Raw genomic sequence first — 22,300 nt, 5'->3', positions numbered from 1 at the left:
TTACAGTGTGAAAATACCAATTCGTTCGATCGTGGCTATAACATATGCATAAGGTGAACACTGAGCTAACTCACCGACAAAAGAATTACAACACGTTCGGTTCCGTTCGGTTTTCCTCCAACGTCACGTCATATCGCTTTCCGTATCACGTGTCACGCACGCGATGAAGTTTTGAAAACGCAACGAAGACCCCTAGAACGCGCTTTGCGCTTGCAGTTATAAATAAATGCACACACATCCCCCCCTCCCCCAGGAGCGCATCTCGCACGCAGCAGGATACACGGCAGTCTGGCTGATTTCCTCCTCTATCTCCTGCCCCTCGAAGCATCTCGGCATCTCCCTCTTCACCTGCACCCGTGCGGCAGTATAACTAGCAACAGCGGCAGCGTGGCATCATGGCAGCGGCATCAGCGGCATCAGCAGCATCAGCATCGTGCGTTGAGATTACATCACATAGGTATATAAGCAGCGGGCAGGTCGTGAACCCCGCGACTGGTGATGGAAATAACCGACCTGACAGTCCGCGACGATGCCAACCCGCGGGACGCACCGCGGTGCTATCTTTATTCTTTTCCCCCACCTTTCCCTCGCGTCTCGCAGCCTCTCTCCCGTTTCTCATTAAGCTGTCTTCAACCTACGACCGGTGCATTCGCTTATCCGCCGTACCTACCCACCTTCGCCCTTTCTGTCTCTTGCATATCCGCGCGGAAGTGAATCGGATCGCAGCTTCGCGCGAGTAGCTCAGTAAGGCCGTTTCTGCCTACAGATCCCGGTACCGACATTTTAGCCGCATCACAGTTCGGACACAAACCCCCTTTAAAAAAGGGGGTTCGTGTCCGAGCTGCGACGTGGCGCTAATGTCGGTAAGATGTCGGTATCGGGATCTGTACGCAGAAACGACATTACTACTCTGCTCACGTATATTGCGAAAAAAGCTGCAGGAGTCGATTTTTTGGCTCATAGGTTAGAAGTATCCTGTACGGGTAAGAGGGGCGCGCGATGCATCGCGCAGCACGCGACTACTGCAGCGGCACGTTCGTGCCGCATGTGAATTCGCCGCTTGAAACGAGCTTGCGGATGTAATCGGGTAGTGGGGCGGCTATGTTTACTGCACGGTGCATTTTTTGAAGCGTTGAACTGGATTTAACCGGCGCGTAGTACACGCGACACCTTACTCGACTTGGCATCGACGGTGATTTCTCGTCGTAAATATATAACAAGGTTTGCTGCACCGTCACCGCAATAGCACTTCGCCAGGGAGGAATATATACCCCCACGGAATTACGCGGCATCTTCCGTTGCTATACCCCGTGCGTGTAGATAAAGTTTTTTAATTTCCCCGTGCATGCGTGCATTCCGCACCTCGCACTGCACGGCAGGAAAAACGACGAAAGACCCCGTTTTATTCCAACGGCCAAATTCAAGACTCGCTCTGCGATCACCTCGTACAGCGTTTCGATAACGCCGACGACACGTTAAAGTAATAATTGACACCGCTGCCGAGGAATACCGAAACGGTGACAATTGACAAATATAATGTTAATTCGCCCGAGGTTAGGCGGTCAAAATCTACATCAATCGCGATTCAAATTTATGTAAAAATTTTATTCTCAATTATTAATCTCCCGATGACATCGCCTTCTGCAAACTCCGACCGATCGAATGATCGAATTACTGTACAGCCGTATCGCGGAAGGGCTAATCGATCAAATATACTGCCGAAGACTGAAACAGAGAATAGTCGAAACTCCGACAGACCGAAAAAAACTTCACCAACATTTGATACGTAGAAACAACGAATTTGTATTTCGCCGCGCGAGGTATCGCCTTACAAAGAGCTTTCGAGCGGATCCTCCTGTTCGAAATCGTCGAGGAGTGCCGCTGACGGCCAACGTTCGAACGCGTGTGCCGCCTCTCACGGTCGAGGCCGACTTTTGTAATAATATCTACGAACTGCAGGGACGATTCCCGTGGGTAGTTAGGTATATCACGCGTCGCGCGCGCGTTTGCATAACCAACGGCAATATTTTTGACGTAATGACTTCCGTCCCGGTCCGACCTTCCGCTAGATCAAAGCGCGCCCAGAGAAACGCAGAGGCACATTTCCAGACTACGCGACGCCCAAGTGCCACCGCCGTTCCCATGTCCGGACCTCCTCGAGAGCGCCGGTCCCCCCAAATACACGCACTTTGTCACCGAACGACTCTCCATGCTTGTAAATTAGATACAGGTGCGCGTCGGCTCCACGAGCTATAACCTATAAAGTGTAGGTCAGGTTTTCTTGCGTAAATATCCAACTACCGACTCCCGCGTTTCCGAGGTTAATCGGGCGAGTCGCTTCTTCCGCAAGGCGTGCCTCGATATTTACACCGAAAATTACGTATTATTACGCCAATTAGAGAAAAGATTTTTCGAGGCTGTGGCTGAGTCGCAATTTCTGCATCGCATATACGTCGCAAGTATAACGACGAAACCAATAGTTTTTAGAGTATCTAAAAAAATTCATTCGATTGTAGAACATGAGTAACCGATTTAATCGTTTCCGTTGTAGATGCGCAAAAAATCTATTGTTTTATACAGTTGAAAAACATTCAAAGCTAGTTGTAAGAATTTCTTTTCCCTCTTACAATTAGTACTACAAACTGACCAATTGTTTTGTAACGCTGTGTGCAGGTTTTACCACAGATCCGTTTTAATTTAAGCATTATTCAATGAGCTTTAACTCTAACTTGTTTTTCAATTAACAGTTTTTCTTTCACGTATAATATAGAATTCTTTCAACCTGTGCATAATCATTAACATGCAACCAGCATGGATAAGTGGGAAATAGGTATATATCACGTATCTGCTTCGCTTCTATGGAAAGGAAAATTTTTAAGAAATAAATGATAATAAACTATAGTTGTTTTATTATTTTTTCAAAGTCAGCAGAACGAGATACGATGAACTGCGCGTTAAGGTGCTCGTGTATTTGTTTTTACGTAATACCCACTTTCCGATGAAATGCTATTTATATTTTTTTTTCACTTGTTCGGTCTCATTGCTCTTGCGATAAAATTTTATTCATCGCGAGAAACATTGATGATCTCATGTACCTATATACCGTATATTGTGAAAGATTATGTACTGAGAATAAAATCATCCGTGTGCGTTTCGATACAACACGGTATCGGCAAAGGCTTCGTTTCTCTCCCTTCCAGATCTCGTAGTCACTAAGTATACTATATTAGAAATTACGACGGCAGATTATTGTACCGCGTTGAAACCGGGATTAGGTCTAAGCCGGGAAGCCTTCGTCACCTATTCCCCAAATTCGAGATATCCGCTTGACCGATAATATCAGTTAGGTATAGTTATACGATAAATTGAATTTCATTCCTTTGATCAATGTCCGCGAATGCTATGTATAACATGTATACCTTGTACCTACGTGGGTCGTATCTGTATACAGTATAGATATACACTGTACACCGACATCCGTATTACGTCCTGCAATAAGGCAAATATATACGTATATTTGTACGTACCATACGCCATACATCCATAATAGATAGAAATAACCATGCAAAGTCCAATATTTAACTAGGTATTGCGGTACGATATTTCTCGGTAATGTTTTGCACCGCTTATGATAAATGAGCCAGACGTCGTTGTGCATAACATACATTGTACGCATATTCTAATATAGAAAAGTAGCTAATTTGTTCGTGGGTGGAAAAAGCACGATCCCCTTGAACATCTGCTGACATAACATACATAAATATAACTATGCAATTTTTATCCTCCTAGTGCGAATAATTTTCAATGCGAAAATATCCAAGTCTACACAAATCCTCGATCTATAAAAGGCTGGAGCGCCAATGTATAGGTGCTTGATTAATCGATTATCGATAATTACTTTCCGCGTATACAGATATACCTATATTGCATATATACGATTTTTGCCACACGTCAGAGGTCTTTTGACGCGCTTTCTAAGTATCTCGATTAATATGTTCATCGCTGGCGCCAAAACTTGAGACATCATTTCCAATCAATCTTCATTCACCGGATAAGTATAAGGACTACGCATACGATGTACATAAATCCATGTATCCACGTACAATTATCATCATTGCAATGCAAGCAATCATTATCTTACAGACGCAATCTAATCGATGGAACCTCGTACGATACTACGTATATTCACATATCTATTTGTTCATTAATTTATGTATTTATTTGTTTATTTACACGCTTACGTATACGTATAATAAGTCTGGTATTATGAAGGAAGGAAGAGAGAACTCGTTAGACGCAATTTGCGTCCCTCGTATTGTAGCCTCGCGGCCTAGGCCCGTCCCGGCGAAGGTGGTCGACATACGTAGGTATAGTCATCGCTCGTCAATTTTGACTTTCACATGGAAGCAATGATCACCGAGGGATCGTAAAAATTTATTTATAGTTATCTACCGCATATTGTAATAAGTACTTACGTTGGTTATCTATTTCGACTCACGACCGTCAATACTGGGAGTAACTTCATTCAGCTCTGGGCTAATCGTAAACATCGCACCTATAACAGATGTCCGATGCCCACGACATTGTAAGAGCCATGACGCCTTAAGAGCATGTAGCAGTCCTACCTTTACCGACCGAATAAACTCACCCTTTGTCTTCCTATATTGAACAAACAAATGAAACGGAAAGGGTTCAAATTTCGACGGTGCATCTCTCTTTCGCAGAGGTATTCCGAAAAGTTGCTTATATCCCGAAGATCTACAAAAATGAGCCATCGTTGGACTGTTTTCATGTAACAGACGAGAACCAGGAATTACAATAATTTCGTGCGTAAAATATGCTCTCACGATCAGCTGGGCGCACGGCCGAGCGTTCCTTGGTTGAAACGCTTCCCTTTCCTTTCGTTTATTTATTTAATATAGAGAGAAGAAAGGCGAGTTTGCTCGGTCGGTAAGGGTAGGATTGCTACATGCTCTTAACGCATCGACGGTTCGACGTCCAGCTATACCTTTGCCTCTACCTCTACGACATGCAGGTGTAGAGCTTCCTATCCGCATGATCGTAACCAAGAGGAGTCTGGGCCAAGCCTGCCTGGCCCGGTTAGCCAAGAGCATATCAGATGACCCTCAATGGTTTAAAATAATCAAGATAGTCTGTAAATACCGTCCGCGGGACGAAATAGGATGTGTTTGTTTATCGTAAGATCACCTCCGATCGTCTCTCGCTGCTTTTGTACATGCATATAACGACATTCCGATGCAGTGAGACGCCACGGCCGCAGCCTTGTTCTCCTGCCGTTGGCGTTGCTGTTGCTGTTGCTGCCGCTGCTAAAGTACACCGCATTCCGTTCATTTACGTTCATACGTGCCTGCATCGCGCAATGATCCATCGCCGCGGTCTTTTCTCCGCCGCGTCGTCGATCGACGATCATCCCCGTGCGACGTTTTCATGCCTTACGCATGACGGTATGTTGCAACGTCCGAAACTCCTACGCACGTATGTCAAGCCCTGCATCCACGATCATCGTCACTTTCCAGCGCGAGTTCATCGTTCGACGCACGTCGAGCTTTATTGTAACAAACCGTTATAACCTGACCAACGTGCAGTTATTTCTTGATTTCCGAATAAAACGCGGACGAATGGTGTAACGCAAATACAGTTGCGAATAAGTATTGTATACCTATATCGAATGGTGGAGAAAAAACATAGCCGAAATCGTACGCGAGGTGAAGTCGCAGAACCGAAGGTTAAAAATTGACGCAACTTATGGATTACCCTGAATACAATTACAACGTATGATTACGTATTGTACGTGTAATAGACTAGACAAATGACGCGGTAAAAAATTTCAATTCAGTAAGTACACGCGTGATACACGTACATCTCTATGAACATTGTAACAGAATTTCAGGAGAAGTTCGTAAAAATAATGATAACGATGACGATGATGATGACAATAATACTAATGTATAAATATTTACACGAGCAAAGGTGCCGTTATGACGTGATTATCGTACGAGTCCTTCGATGCCCTCGTGATTGGCGGTACGGGAAGGAAAAAAATAGAATCGTTAAACGACACGCGCCGCGAGATATCGTGCCAAGGTCTCCTAAGCATGACCCCATAGCCGTATCTTTTAAACACGGCGCCACGCGTCTATCTTCAAATGGCAAACAAAATGCTCAAAATTCATTCGTAACGTGGAATTGAAGAACGGAAAATTACGCAAAGAACAAATGCCACGTCCTACAATGACTGAAAATTTTCGAGCTTTTCACCCTTCACGTTTGCCCTCAAATATAATTACCGAGGACTTGTCGTAAAAACAAATAATATACAATATTACGTATACCCCCGATTCCCTCCATGTGGATACATTCATCACACCTGGATTCAGGCATACAAGCAAACGGTTGCAAACTGAAGACACAACTACGATATATATACGCATTGTAAATTATCGCATCGTTTTGATATTATACATTGTATTATTATCCAGGTGTTATATTTATAATACACAGTTTGTATATAAATATATATATACTATACATGGAATCATAATTACTGCGATACGTGTTACCTTACCGACTGGTTTAAATATAACAACAACAACAATAACGACCGCGTCGTAAAAGCGAACCGACCTGTGAGAAATTTAAGAGACGCCAAAAGAAAATAAGCCGTAAAAATAGTATTTTTCGCGATGCTTTTTATCACTTGACAAACTATTTCATTGGTGCAAGTATACCATCAAATGATCAAAATATTTTCTGATTATTACTCTCCTTTTTCCGTAAAATGGTTTCATCATTTCCCATAAAATTGTTTGTTAATCTTTAAGATTTATGATTTCTTTCGATAGAAGCATGCGTTGAAAAAAATGGGACACGGTTATTTTTCATAACGATCGTTTGAATATCAAGTCGTGTAAATTTCATATTTGTTCATACAATCGTTTTCGTCGGAACAGACAGACGGATCAACATTTTTCCAAAAAACCTGTTTTTCGGACACTACAGAGGTCCGAAACGGTAAAGATTGTTTGAAATTATAAACGGTAATTATCGACCTGAACCAATCCTCTTTCAAGTATTACCACAGGTGGTGAAAATTGAAAAAAAAAGAAAACAATTTATCGCCAAGCTGGTATATTTATAAATCCTACGATACGAAGACTATTTAAATTTAAGTGCACCTCCGCAATCGGTTACGTAGCCTTGAACGGATATACGTAGGAATACATACTCGCATAGGTATAATGCAATGTATTACATACGTTGTATACGATCATTACTACCGACTGTTGCAAGGTGCATGTGCACGAGACGACTATAACTGTACACACATGCGGTAGTTGTGTATTTTTAGTGAACTACACGAGTGCACGTGACCTTCGCCTACATGTGTGTACGTAGGCGGGTGTGTGACGTATGCCTACGATATGGGATGCATAGGTGCACCGAAGCTCGGTTACGTGCCTCGGCATACATACGTGTGTGTGTGCGTGCGCAGAAAGAGAACATATGAGCAACGAGCAGGAGTTGTAAAAGTACACAAACCCATAACGTACGTGTACATAGGTATATATTGTTAGAAAGGGTGAAATCACCCGTTTCGCGCCCCCCTTTCCTGATCTAATAGTCATCATAGATAAAAGACGCTTTAGAGCTTTCACATGTTACCAAATGAATGAGGTTGCTCCGTGAAACCGAGATTATTGTAAAAAAAAAAGTCTTGTTTCACTGACTTTAAACTGAAAACACGCATTGCCCATTAAAGCATTTTTCCCCATATTTTGATTTCACTGACTGTTAATTCGCTTCATTGGCTCACGAATATATTTATTTTCTCTGTAATGCCTAGATCGTTACAATATATATATATATATATATATCCGGGAATTGGAGTGAGGTAGATTTTTCGCTTTCTTAATACGTACCGAACAAAATAATTGCTTTACGCGTGTAGCAAAAAAAAAAAAAAAGAAAGAATAAATAAGTCTAATAAAAGTTTCTTTCTTAGCTACAAGATACATATCTATACACGGTCAGCGTGTCGACGTATCTATTCCCGTAATAATATACCTTTTCATAAATAGAATAAACAAAAATAATACCAAAGCTCTCAAAAAAGCCAGCAATTTTTAGTCTCGAACCTTGCGCGACACGTAAAAACACCGAGAAGTGATATATACTGTTGCGTAGGTAGATAGATAGGTACGTATATGTGTACAGAAACATATTACGTATTATCGCGACCGTGGGTGTAATAAACTACGACAGTGTAATTGACTCGTGATTTTTTCACTCGTATGTTTTATAAATGTATATAACACGTTTAAAACGTTGGAGAGAGAGAGATATTTATGTAATTGTTCTGACGCTCGTTGGAAAATTTGCGGCAAATAACGTAACCAGCGTTTGCAAATTAGGGAAGACAAAAATCGAAAGAACTTTATGATTTTTATATCATTATCGTAATACATATGTATAACATATATGTATATATATGTATGTACGTAATTTTGTGCGTGCATCGTACACGTGTAATGGGAAAACTTAACAGGTATGTGACTGACGTCATCAAACGAAAATCATGAGGTTCTCCTACTTTATTTCCTTCGCATACATACGTATATAAATATCTCGAATCGTGATAAGAATCGCTACACGACGTATATAATATCAGCTTCGCGTTATATTGTACACGTGTATGCTCATAATACGTCATTATCTTCTTTTCCGCGTACGTATATAAATATAAATTTAAACGAACGTGCATCGCATTTGGTTCACCTATTGACGCAGAATAATTTCACATTTGCCCCGTATGTTGCATATTAAATTCTGAATATACAGCCGAGCAGTCCGGATCTGTAATTTTGAGTTAATTAAGAGCCGGCTTTTATAAGCTAATTATCGCTCTTGGAGCGTTGAAAATTTGCATTTTTCCCCCTTTCTTTGTTTCCTTTTTCCTTATTTCAATTAATTTAATGAATTATTTTTTTCCTTCTCAACATATACAAATATATTATACGTATGTATACCTGCATTGAAATATAGTTTAAAAATCGTGGTACATCGATCTAACAACTCCATAAATTAACGGTACTTGTATAACTTTCAATGTGGAAACTTTACCTCAATAATATATCCACAGGCATGCGTAACAAGCCACGATCGTTTCGTTCAAGAAATTTTTTCACCAATTCCTAATTCTCCGTGCAAGCTCAAGGTGCAAAGCCACGCATGTGAAACCGTACACCTATGCATCACCGTAAACATATGCATTTCACCCTCATACCAAGATATCGGCGGAGTATGGAGAGGATTCAACCGATTGCCAAGCGGATAGGCTAAAGAATTTTCCGCGGTTGCTCTCGCAGCAGCTGTCATCTTTATCTTCCGTGCCCATAGGACGTTTATTCGCCTTCGATACACGTGTATCCACACCCACACCCACGTACGCCGGGAATCAAATTTATAAATCGGTTCAGTCGTAAAAAAAATTTCCACCATTTTCCGCTCCGTTTCCGCATGGGTCCGTCTGTCCCTCCCCCCTCCCTTCTATCAATCACTCCTTCGACTCCCCCGTTATGGTCCAGACTCACGCTCAGCCTCTGCGTCAGCACGCGGGTCATATCTATATCAATCAGCCTGTTGGCACCCCGCCTGGATTCCACGTCACGCGAACTCGTGACGGACCTGTTACGATGACGTCACTGTGCACACGGTATTCAGACGGTTGAAATGTGACACAGACGGAGTATAGCTGTACGGAAAGGCACGTGAAAGGTCGGTCCAAAGTTTTTCCGTTGTTTGTTATTTCTTAAATGTTTTTCCCGCCCACGGCAACACCGTTGTTGATTTAAATATAAATTTTATGCAGCGTAAATTTCAAATTGAATCGTTATGAGACATCTGCGTACCGTATAATATCAGACGTCTTGAATCGTTTTGAAAATTTTCTTCATTATTTTTTTTATCGGCAATTTCGATCATCTGCGGAATATCCAAAAGACAGGAACAAACAAAAACCGCTCGTATCGAATCTTTTCGCCTTATCCTGTTCTACTGAATCTGAAGTTTTATGGAAAGGTGTTTACGTGGTATTAATACAACTTCAAACCAGATATAGCACAGTATTATACGCGCATACGAGTATTATTAATTAAATATCATCCTGAAGAATTAGTCGACTGTTAGCGTGCTGCGTTGAGTGATACTTGAATAAAAAAAAAAAAAACGCGACTGGCGCTACGAAATCCGTGCGATTATTCTAGATATACTTCAGAAAAGCAATTTAATCATACAGATACAATTAATCACGAAATACCTGCTGATAGTTGATCGAAAAACAATTGTATAAGTGAAGCAGAATCGTGCAGATATGACTTATCAGTTCTGAGGGGTCCTCGGTAAATAGGTAAGAGAGAATAAGTTTATCGATGCAAACAATTTCAATAAGAGGCATCAATGACAAATATCGACAACCTTATACGAAATTGATTACATACCAGCGGTGTATAAAAAGTGACTCAAATTTTGAGTTTAGGTAACCGACTTCCTTGCTTTATTTGTCTCCTGCGAGATATCAGTGACTTTTCGTTGACTTCGTTGGACTTTGGAAAGATTGTCGACGAGTAATCGAATACCTTCGTTTTGTTTTCGGTGCGCAGTTTCCACAAAATGTTTATACTTTCCGCCCACCGTGTTTCTAAATGGAAATTCACGTATAGCATAGAGGCAGCCCGAAACGGCGACAAGCGTACATGTGTAATACAGCCCATGACGCGCTTCAAGATAGTTACATGTTACGGTATATTAGCCGTTATTAAAAACCTAATGTGCGGGAGAAATGTAATACCCGCGATTATCGCGTCGACACATCTATATATACGTATGTATATTACGTATTATGTATCGGTATGTTACATCCGGTGTAAAATTTACTCAATGTTTATTACGCCATGCAGTCAATAATTATCACTCTGAATTGTCAACCCGGTACTGTGTATTATTACGTAGTTCACGTATATGTCTCATATGTTATTAAAATCGTATTCCTTTTTCCCAACGAGGTTTTTAAAAATACTTTTACATAGGGTTAGATAGAGGGATAGATTCGGTGCGTATATATCTATACCGAGAGAAAACTTCTTTCTTCAACAATTTTAACCTGTACAGAAACATTTTGTGGACATTTCTTTTTTTGTTTTGAGAGACCGCTACGTTTTCTTTTTGTTTTTTCTTCGATATCAGTCAAAACTTTGGCTAAAATCAAAAAGGGATAACCTTAATTTTCTTCCTTGCGATTTTCGAGGCCTAAGAACTTTTCAACGACGTATCGGGATCGAAGTTCCTATGTATTGCACAGTTGGCAATCGATCCTTGGAGAATTGAAAAAACTGAAAGCCGGAGAGCATAAAAGTGTATGAAAAAAACAGAAAAAAATAAAACGTTAACTAGGCAAAACGCGAAGACATTCGTCTCCATATGACACGAAGAATTCTAAAGTTCAAAACTTGATTTATGCCGCAACTTTTCCGAAACTCGAGAAATCGTAGCTGTCAGCTTCTTCTTTGCGTTAATACGTCCGTATCAAAGGGTTCAAATTTCTTTCCTCCTTGAAATTCGACGTCGTTCTCTTGCCGCCTGCTAATCATCGGGCAATGAATTTGAAGACAAGAAAAGAATCATCGTCAACCGGCGAAGTCGACAGAGCCGTGAGTAACCCATGACTTGTTTCAGCGTTTGGTCATCCCATATACAGTGTCGTCTCTCGGCTTGGCCCTAGTCGGTGATTATTGTGTCGTTACGAACGAACGGAAAGTTCAAAGCTAAAAGCTGTCAGATTTGATTGTCAGTCAGTTCCGTGTACACGATACGGAGCAGAGTCGTCGTGCTGCGCTTACAACAATATACAGACTTAGGATGTGGGCACGCACGCACGCACGCACGCACGCACGCACGCGCATACCTACCAACTTACACACACGCCTATGATCTAGCCATTACGTTCATCTAGGCGCCCCGCGTGTCAGAGACAGGCATTCCGGTTCGAAGACGCGTCGACTACGTGGGATAGATACACGTGATGCGATGCGCCATTACACAATGAATGACGTCGAGGCTTTTCGTTATTTGGAAGCTTTCGTAGAGGGGGCATGACGGTCATGAGACCGATTCTCTTTCGGCTAAATATAAATCGGTTACGTTTTTCCTCGTCCGGCAGCCGCGTGACTACCCTGTTGTTTGTTTTAACAGGTTTTATTGCGCGAACGTGGGAACAAGACATAATTCGACCGTCGGTATTTTCGTGTCAGTTCGTAAGATCGGAGAGAAAATTATTCCTCATGATTTAATTGTCGTATTGAACGACAATGTCGATTCATCGCGATGCGACAAGATTGATTAGTTATAGACCCATGTCGTGTAGCTCAACCTGGCACAGATATACGGATGTTACATACGACAGGCACTTTGGACATCGATCCAAATTCCGGAAATAAACGTCACCGTATCGTTTCTCGCTCGTTTTTGTTACAAAACCGTATTTCCTTCGTTTCGTCGGTTGTTTTGTTAAGTAACATTTGATTAACGGTGAAAAAAAACTGCAATCTATTTTATGATTAAGAATCAACGAATCCTAGATCTCGTGTTTTGAACAAGTATGCACTCAGCAATTAAAAGTTGACTTTTTTCAGTCCAGCCAAACAGCCGAAAGAATTTCAAGTGTCGGATATAATCGGAATTTAATGGTCTTGCACGATCGAATAACCGCGAGCAATCGATCGAAGGTATTGTGACATTAACGTGACCCTGATGAATCGTCGCTGACGATTGATAAAATTTCTTGTTCTTCTGTCTTCTTTCACGTTTTAACCGGTAACAATCGCGAAACAGCTCGATTGCGTTTTACGGAAACGTGTCGTTTAGCGAGAAATGCAAACATTGTAATAAAGTTAAACAATTCGAGGGAAAAAACAAGAATCGCTCGATGTAGGTAGTAAAAGAGTGTGAATACAGATATGATACGCACCACGAAAGAAAAAAAGATAACAATATTCGTAATCATTTCAGCGAGTTCTGTACGATGCCAAAGTTTGCCAGTGTAATAAAAAATTCAGACCAACTTTTGTAAGTTTTAAATATAATTAGCTGATTACAGCCACGTCCAGTTGGCGAAGGAACCTGACGAAAAGTTTTATTACCTTTATAACGAGACGAGAGAAACTAAATCAAGAAAATCTTTAATTGTTATGCATAGGCCACGTGATACGAATTTTAATTTTACGCACGCCGTAAGAATTACGGCGCATATATTTTAATCTGTACAGCTACAGTTATAGATACGTATATACTGGATATGGAAAACCGTTGGCGAATTAGCGTAAGGATTAATTAAGCACGTCAGAATATTTGACGCACGCCACCCTCGGTATTCCCTCTTCCCACTTTTTTTTTTAACAAGATCCTTCATTTGAGTTGTGCATTCTTAAAGCCTACCTTATACACCGGCTGCACCTGAAATGACGCATTGGATTCGCTCGCGTACATTAACACGATGATCGAAAAAGCAGCTCCGAAACTTACACGATCAAAAATATACACCTATGCTTACAACATTATTTCGATAGAAAGCTTGCGACTTTGCGAATATGAAGAACATTCAAGCTCATCTTATGTAATATTATAACGTGATTGTCTGTAATAAATGTCGCAGTTCTCTTTTCTCGCCGTTTTCAGTTTTCCTCTCCAATTACTTCTCTGTGTCGTTTAAGTTTACTTTCTTCTGATTCCTCGTCTCTCTCTCTCTCTCTCTCTCTCTCTTTCTCTCTCGCTCTCTTTCCTTTCCTTCGCATTCACCATAAAATACACGCGAACTCTTCCAGCTGTCCGCGAACGTCATGAGACCGCAATCATCGTTCCGTCGTATAACATACACGTATGCCACGTATATTTTCTTTTTCTTCTCCGTTTCATTCTGTCCTCCGGAAAGCTCACTACACTCTCTCATCTACCGCAAACTACAAGTTACGTTCAGTACGACGACGTTTTGGTGTATTATACCACGTACCATGTATAGGTACACGCAGCATAGCATACGTCCATGAATCTAGGAGAGGAGAGGAGAGCCGAGCCTGCACCCTACCACCGCCACCTTCCAGTTTCTTCTTCCATTTTCCCGTGACGTGATACCGCGGTATCACTATCAGGGGAACGGTAACAATGACTCGTGATTAATTGCTCCGGCAGCATTCGGAAGGTGATGGATGTTCCCGGCCGTATACCTTATACTAGTTCACCGCTACGCCAGCTCGTCCACACACACATAGATGTATATACTATATAATATATAATATATATCATATATATATATATATATATATTACACACATGCCTCTACCTTGCAGCGCGACGTCTACCCTGCACCCTTTATCCCTGCATCCGTCTGTGATTTTACATCCTTCGCGTAACATGGTTTAACCACCGCACTACAGTTATACGTAAATGGACTATATAGAATGATGTACATAGAATAGAAATATATAATGATTTATTAGTACAGAATATAATCTAACCCTTGCAGTGTCATTTTATTCTTTTTTATCACTGAAATATTTTTAATTGTGTAATTCTACATCGGTCGTTAGGAAATTTTGATCATCTCCGGCTCCGGTCGTAAATAACGAAACAAAACAACAAAAAAAAAAATGTAAACAAGGAATAATATTTATATCTGTATAACCGGAATCGTCATGTTTCACAACTAGTAATCTTTGCGCTATACTAATTACCAGTTATTTGCGTACATTACTGTCTACATTATACATATTACGCCAGTATTCCGCAGCGTCATTTCTCCAATTCTTATCGCACGTTGTTCACTTGTGTGCATTTATATTACTGCGACGTAAATATAATATCGTGTATAAGTGTAAGATACACGTATTTTATACGTTTGTATAATCCTCCGTCGCGATCGACTCGTCCTTGACAAACTCTGGAAAGAGGATTTTTTTCTCAAAATATCCTAACGATCTACGTTTCGCAAATATTTGATACCCCCCACCCACTCGCTCTCTGCCGCCACGCGATAAAAAATTACTTCGCCGCCAAAATAGACCTGCAGTTATAAGATAAAAATCAGTCAACAGCGAAATCTATTACAGGTACAACGCAAATTTCACTCCCCACTCTACAACGTACAAATATACATGTATACTGTACATATATATATATATATATATAGAACCATGCGTATCGTATTATCAGTCACGTATATATGCGTATCAATTTCCGCGCACGAGATAATAAGCTTCTATAATTAAACTATGGAATATTTTCTACTCAAACTATAAAATACATACATACGTCATATGTGTACCTATGTTTAATGTGGATACGAGAAGATAGAAAGATCATTTTTTGATGCCGAACGGGAATCTTTTAAAAACCAAATAAATCGATACAAAACAAAACAACAACAAAACACCTTACACCGGTATAAGTAAAATTCGTTAATTTGAACTAAAAATTTTGTGAACCCCGCTATATTTGTATAAATTAATTTGTTCCTGCATCATTAAATCATATATATATATATGTTATATATTACATAATATATATGAGTTTCGGATGTCTCGTCTCGGAATATAAAAATTTCTCGACCTCTACCATTAAATTAAAAAAAAAAAAATCAATTAATCTTTACGATAAAAACTAGAGCAAAGTAATGTTCGCATATCATTTCTTGCCAATCAAGGGTAGGTATTAATATAAAAAACATGCCGCGCGCAGTGCGTGATCGAGTGTAGGAAAAACCTTTTCTCAAGGTGCAGTTTACGGAATACCGGGATTATCGGTGGACAGAATTATCCTTGAGGAAGGAGCGGGAAGGCAGACAGGCAGGCAGGATACAGGTAGGTGGATACGATAAAGCGCGGACGTACGCACCGTGCGAATCGCAGGATAAACGAACCGAGAGCTATATGCCTAATGCCAAGTTAGCTGACCGCTGGAGTCAACGCTCCCACGTGCCGCTTCGTCACTCAGGCACCATACATACGTATGTAGACGAGGTATATGTGGAACTATAAGGCACTTTGCTCTCCACGCCGCGTGCAGACGACGTCCCTCACATTCGCCGCCTCCTCCTCTTTATAATTCACTATCCATCTATGCTTTGTAAGAAGTGGGTGACTATTCTCAGGCCTGAATTAAGGGGGCACGATACCGAAGGCTGTTCTACGAAAAGAGAGAAAAAAAAAAAAAAGAAACCGAATGTCGCTCCTACAAGATTGTTCGATTGGCTAAATTTATAAAAAGTGCTCACAGAATTTTTATTACAATATTTCTCTAATGCAATTAAGTTTGTATAAAATAGTATTGTACAGGGAAACACATCTTTTAATACAATATTGAGTAATTATATATCATATTTTTTATTTCGCGCCTCAACGCTGGCAAAATCGTCTTTTTTCGTTTTCAAAAGCTAAACCCCGAGCGAGTTCACTCTCTGTCCAGAGATTAACCAATTACATTTTCCTGTGATATTAGGGAAAAAATTAGCGATTTACGATATTTTGTAGGCATACGTGCGTAAAAAGTTTTCAAACTTTACGCAGGAAAGTCTTGGGAATCGGATTGCGGCAAGCTTTTGATATTCATGCGATCCTTTATTGGTAAAGATTAGGAGTTCAAATACCTGAATTATTGAAAATTTCGAGGACCTAAGGCTATATCCTTTTTAGCCTTACGGTCACAATTCGGGCCTGACTATTCTTATCGCTCCGCTCATGGGTATTTATTTATTGTGACTAGGTAGGGCCTGCCAAATCTTGACCATGAATAAATTATAAAATATACGAACCTTCTGCAGTCCGTTAGACAAAGAGAACAGGCGAGTTCCATCCTTCGTCTTACAAATTCTGATCCGCCTCTCTTGAATTTTGTGTATCTGAAAAGAAAATAACCTTCAGTCACATTTTTTTGATTCTTTTTCTTTTTCAGACTTCATTTTATGGAAAAACGATTATCTGCACAGAGAATAGGGAATAAGGAGGTGCTGAGATTTAATGGTTCAAAAAAATCTGTTTATTGAACTTCGGAATCTTTGTATGAATAAATTTCGTGGATCAATCGAGCTGTTTTGTTCAAAGTATTTCAAAGTCTAATGTATTATATATAATAGTGTCACACAAAATTTCAAAAAAAAAAATTCACGATCGTTTATCTTTCTTTTGTTCCCAAAACTCTTCATTATTATTATATATATATACGCAAGGCACAATATATGTAACAAGGGATGCGATACGATCTGCATTAAATATTCACGCCAGTGATCCTTGCGCTCTGAATTTACCTATTTTTGTTTCCCAGTAATAATAACAATAATTAGAAATAAAAATCGTGAGAAGACAGGAAAACTATAGAAATGAAACCCAAACTTTGTGGGTCGGTTAAGGAGTCTAAACGGAGTAGGGAGATGGAATTTGGAAGAATCATACGTGTAGGCACGTATCCATCAATCCGATACCTGCGCGAACCCTCGATCGAGCTACATCAGCGTGTATTTCTCTCATTCGTATTCAATCGCGGTAGAATCTGAATTCATCGAATGGTGAATGCCATTCGGTAACTCAATGAAAAACCCACGTTCACACACAGCGGATGCTTGCACGTCACGTCATAGCTACGTACACATATGTAAGCACCTTTGCACACACGCCGCATGCGCATGTACATGCAAATCATCTATATTTATGATATAGGTGTATACGCATGTACATTTAATACCATATGTGTATTAATGTTGCCACCATTGACTTCGCAATTCTAAAACATGACCTACAACCTCGCCGGGAACCGAATGCCGTCGGTAATTATCAAAATCTCCGTACGCGGAGCGAATAAAACTATAATATAGGTATGGGAGGGTAGCAATGAGATATCTGTTATTATTAATAAGATCGGATTAGATCGATATTGCACCACTATGATACACCGCTAATATCCGGGAAAAAGATTGTCTTCAAGTATTGCGATAAGGCTTTATCCATGTACTCAAACAAATATTAAATATTGTAAACAACGATGACAAATCGTTGCGAATGAACGTACATAGGATTTAAGAAAGGCAAACTTCTTTCAATTTTTCGATTCCCCTCTTCCTTCTCATATCGTTGTCTTATGGAAGCGGGGTGATTCATTGTTTTCTTTTATTGCATGCTTGATATTTGAACGGGAGAACCGACGGGACGCGATGTTGCATAGCCGCCAATTTTTCACGGAATCGCTGACTAGGCGTTAGATATCTATATATATATATATATATATATCTAACAGATTAATGTATACACACACGCATGCATATATATGTGTGCGTGTGTGTGTGTGTATACATTAATCTGTTGCAAAAATTAACTATTTGTTGCCTCGTCACCGCTCATGCACCGGATACAGTCAACAGAGTTTTTATCGGCCAATCGTATAATCTTTGTATACACAGGAGGAAATGAAGATGCAAAAATGAAAATCAACGACAACACGTTACATAATTTTTCTGTATCCACCAATTATTCTAGCATATGTATAAGGCATTCCACCGCAAACCAACCTAAGTTTGGCCCTCACAATCGACCATTTATTTTACTTTCAAGTATCGTGAAGACTGTGCAAAAAACAAAATTTTTCACCGAGTCTTACTTTTTTTGGATCACATGTTTTGGGCGTGATTTTTGCTACTGCAATTATCGAATCAAGAGCCCCAACGATCAGCTTCGAATTTTTCTCATAAGTTCTTAGCCAAAACACGAAAATTTTGAGATCAAGATGAAAATGGGCAAGCTTTTCGTTTAGAAGCTACAGCCGAAAGAAATAATCGAAATGTGTTTTTTAACAAAGAATGTACGAGTAAAATATGAAGTTGATCAATCGGGGCTATCGATTCGATAATTGGATTTTCGTGTTTTTGGCAACAGTAAAAATCAAACCCGTGGTCCAAAAAATTTTAAACTCTGTGAAAGATGATTTTCTTTTACGCTCTACGCTATACCTACTTCAAATTTAAAAAATGCCTAATACCTACACAGAATCTGTGAACGACGCTGGTTATAAGTATGATCGTTTTCGGTACAAGGTACGCACAATAACCCTGTAAAAACAATAACCAGTTAAACATATATACAACGCTTTCCTTACGGCATTTCCCTCCGGTTCCAGCAGTAAACGGTAACTGTGTAGTAGGCAAGTAGAAAGGCGTACAACAGGGTTGTTATCCTCGGGGAAGAATAGCCCCTTGGATATTTAACCGCGCCTGCTCGACGCGGCCGAAGTGGAATATGGTTTGAGCAAGGGTGAGGTTGGCATACAGCAGGCATAACAAGTTTCGGGAAAATATGTCGGTCTTGGCAGGGAACGGAGCTTGGCGCCATCCTCGTGTGCCAATTATTGTCTTCGTCAATCGCCAGCAACGTTCGCGCGTCTCGCTACTACGGAATTACGTATCTCATTCTGCCCCCGCACGTAACACGCACAAAATATACGCATACCTACATATCTATGCGCAAGGTTATACCGGCGTCTATGCTTATTGTACGCGAAATACACGTTGTCCTGCGTGAGGAGAAAATTTTTCGAAAAATTACGCGTTTCTCGTCAAACCGAGACGCCTCAGGTATGCATTTTACACGGTCGAAACCAAACGGACGAATCCGATTCCGTCGTATACCTAAACTGTACTTAAAGTATGATAGTCTAGTGCGATAGGTTACTCGTTAATTAGTTTCGCATTAAACCGTATACATGTACTTGCGGAATGTCGCTTTGCCCAACGTAAACGAATTACGCTAATCTCTCGCTTATCTTATTGCATACCTAAGTATATCTCGCGTATACTCGCGCTTACAGCCATTAGTGAGTTCTGACAATTTCGAGTAGGCATTTGCCCGTTTGTAGAAAAGTGGGGTCAGAGTCTAACAATAACTAACGAGAATCCTAACTTTACCGTTAGCCAGGATAAAGGAAGGTATGAATAGAATATCTCCATGCATACATACGTACGTACATACGTACTATACAGCCTGCGCACTGTATAAGAAGTTTAATATTCACGTACACGGTATGTGCGTATAGGCGTAGCATAATGTGAGACATGTACGATTAAATAACGACGCATACATGGAGCAACGCGGAGGGAATTACATTCGGTACGAAGGAGTAACACATACAAGTGCATCGTGCGAATTTCGGCGAGGTCCTAATGTTTTCCTTCTTGAAAGTCAAAACAATTTCGCTTACATCCTGTTGACGCACGTAGAGCCGTTGCCGGTTTGCTGTTTGCTGTTTGCTGTCGTCTCGTCGCCTTGCTGCTGCATATATTATTATACCGAACGTGCGTGTGTGGGAGAAGACGGACGAATTAACGTCACCCGTGAACCGATTACGGAGAATTCGTGCATTATATGCGGAACGGACTCCACGCGTGGACACACGAGTCACTTTATACCTACACACGTACTTAATAAATATAACATTACGTACGTCGACTGATCGAGAGAGAGAGAAAGAGAGAGAGAGAGAGAGAGAGAGAGAGAGAGAGAGAGAGAGAGAGAGAGAGAGAGAGAGAGAGAGAGAGAGAGAGAGAAATGGACTTCGGCAATACCTAGGGTAGGATGAAAATAAAATCCACTACATGCCCAATACATCCCCGATGTTTTAGTTTTTCGCGATAAATCGAGGCTGTCGGTACGGCGCGACGAAACAGCTTCAACGTAAATATCACGTGCAACTTGACACTCCGTGCGTATATAGAACGTAGATCTATACGTATGTGTAATGTATACGTACGTGCGACCTGAATGTATTATACATACCTACCTATGTGTACAAATAATACGCATACAGCCACGGACAAAAGTGTCCCGCTGTAAGGATTATCTCACGCGTGAAATGCATTAGAAGAGAGCGATTATTGTTCGTCCGGTTGCCAAATTCCACTTGGCACATACCGGTGTAAACAACCGGGTTTCGACGAACCGACCGTTTTCCTATTCTAGCTGGTCTAACCGCGTTCTTGCCCGTTCGTTGTATAATACATGTATAATAACTCCGCAGGATCTGTTATACGTATGCCGCCGACGTTATATTTATCTTACTCTCAAAATTTAACGCGGCTAATAACGTACCGCTGCACATGTATCGGCTAATATGTATATTGTATATGTATTACACCTACATATGTATTAGACCCGTTTTTTTTCAACTTTTTTTTCCTCTTACGTACTCTTCGAATACTTAATTTCTAGCCTCAAACAAAGCCTCGCGAGACCGGAACTCGGTAGAAAAATCTAAAAGGCGCCTCATCCGTTTTGAATTTTTCAAATACTCTGACAGAAATATGTCGAAAACTGTACAAGTTGAGAAGGTTTACGTGTAGGTGTATACAGCCTCGATATTTTTTATAGAAAATGTTACTACTCACAAAACTAAATCAAAAACAGCTTCCCAAGTTGTATAATTTTCGAGATATTTCGGTTAGAGTGTTTGAACAAATCAAACCGGACGAATTGTAAAATCAATTTCCGTGTTTTCGGAATAGGTTTAAAAAATCCTAAGGTAATAGAGAATGATACCAAAAATTTGCAAAAATTCTTGAAAGTTTTCCGGGGGTCGTTACTGTGTAAAAAATGTAGATCGTAGAAATGTAAAAATGTAGAATGTAGAAAAAATCCTTGATGAAGTTGAAAAACGTTATGGTCAATCGTTTACTGATTCTGAGTGCCGTGGAAAGCCCCGTACGTATACATGTATTTATGTACACGTATTTATTGACGCGTGAGATCATCGTCCGGTAATCAACGTCAGTACGGGCGGAACAATTCTTGTACACACATGCGGTACACAATATTATACATACATGTATAATATACCTACGCTTCATCGAGCGAGAGAATAACAATTCCGGAAGCTCGTCTCCAGCACGCCTCGTATACATAACAACGCATTAACATGTTGTTATCTGCACCTTGTATATGTATATAAGTACGATATACGTATATGCACACATGTGTGGTGCATATGTAGATGCGTGCATGGTCAATGGGTGCCCGGATTGTCCTCGCTCTTATTTATGATCATTTTTTAACCCCTGTACAATTGCACGCCACGTGATACGGTTCATCGGTTTTAGATCGGAAACGTAGATATGGGAAATTGTCCTCGTTGTACCAAATTTACTCGAAGATATATAGATCAACCTTATAAGGCTCGTCGCGTTCTGTACTACGCAACTGTA

At 40.5% G+C, this 22,300-nt stretch overlaps 1 protein-coding gene across 1 annotated transcript in view; it reads left to right on the top strand.

Moving 5' to 3' along the window:
• The window catches only part of LOC107223053 (3-phosphoinositide-dependent protein kinase 1), a 329,093-nt gene that overhangs the window by 288,872 nt on the left and 17,921 nt on the right, over positions 1-22,300 (top strand). The window lies entirely within an intron of this gene.

This window comes from Neodiprion lecontei, chromosome 6 (assembly GCF_021901455.1).
Source record: "Neodiprion lecontei isolate iyNeoLeco1 chromosome 6, iyNeoLeco1.1, whole genome shotgun sequence".
NCBI lineage: Eukaryota > Metazoa > Arthropoda > Insecta > Hymenoptera > Diprionidae > Neodiprion > Neodiprion lecontei.
This window is presented reverse-complemented; position numbering and strand designations above follow the sequence as displayed.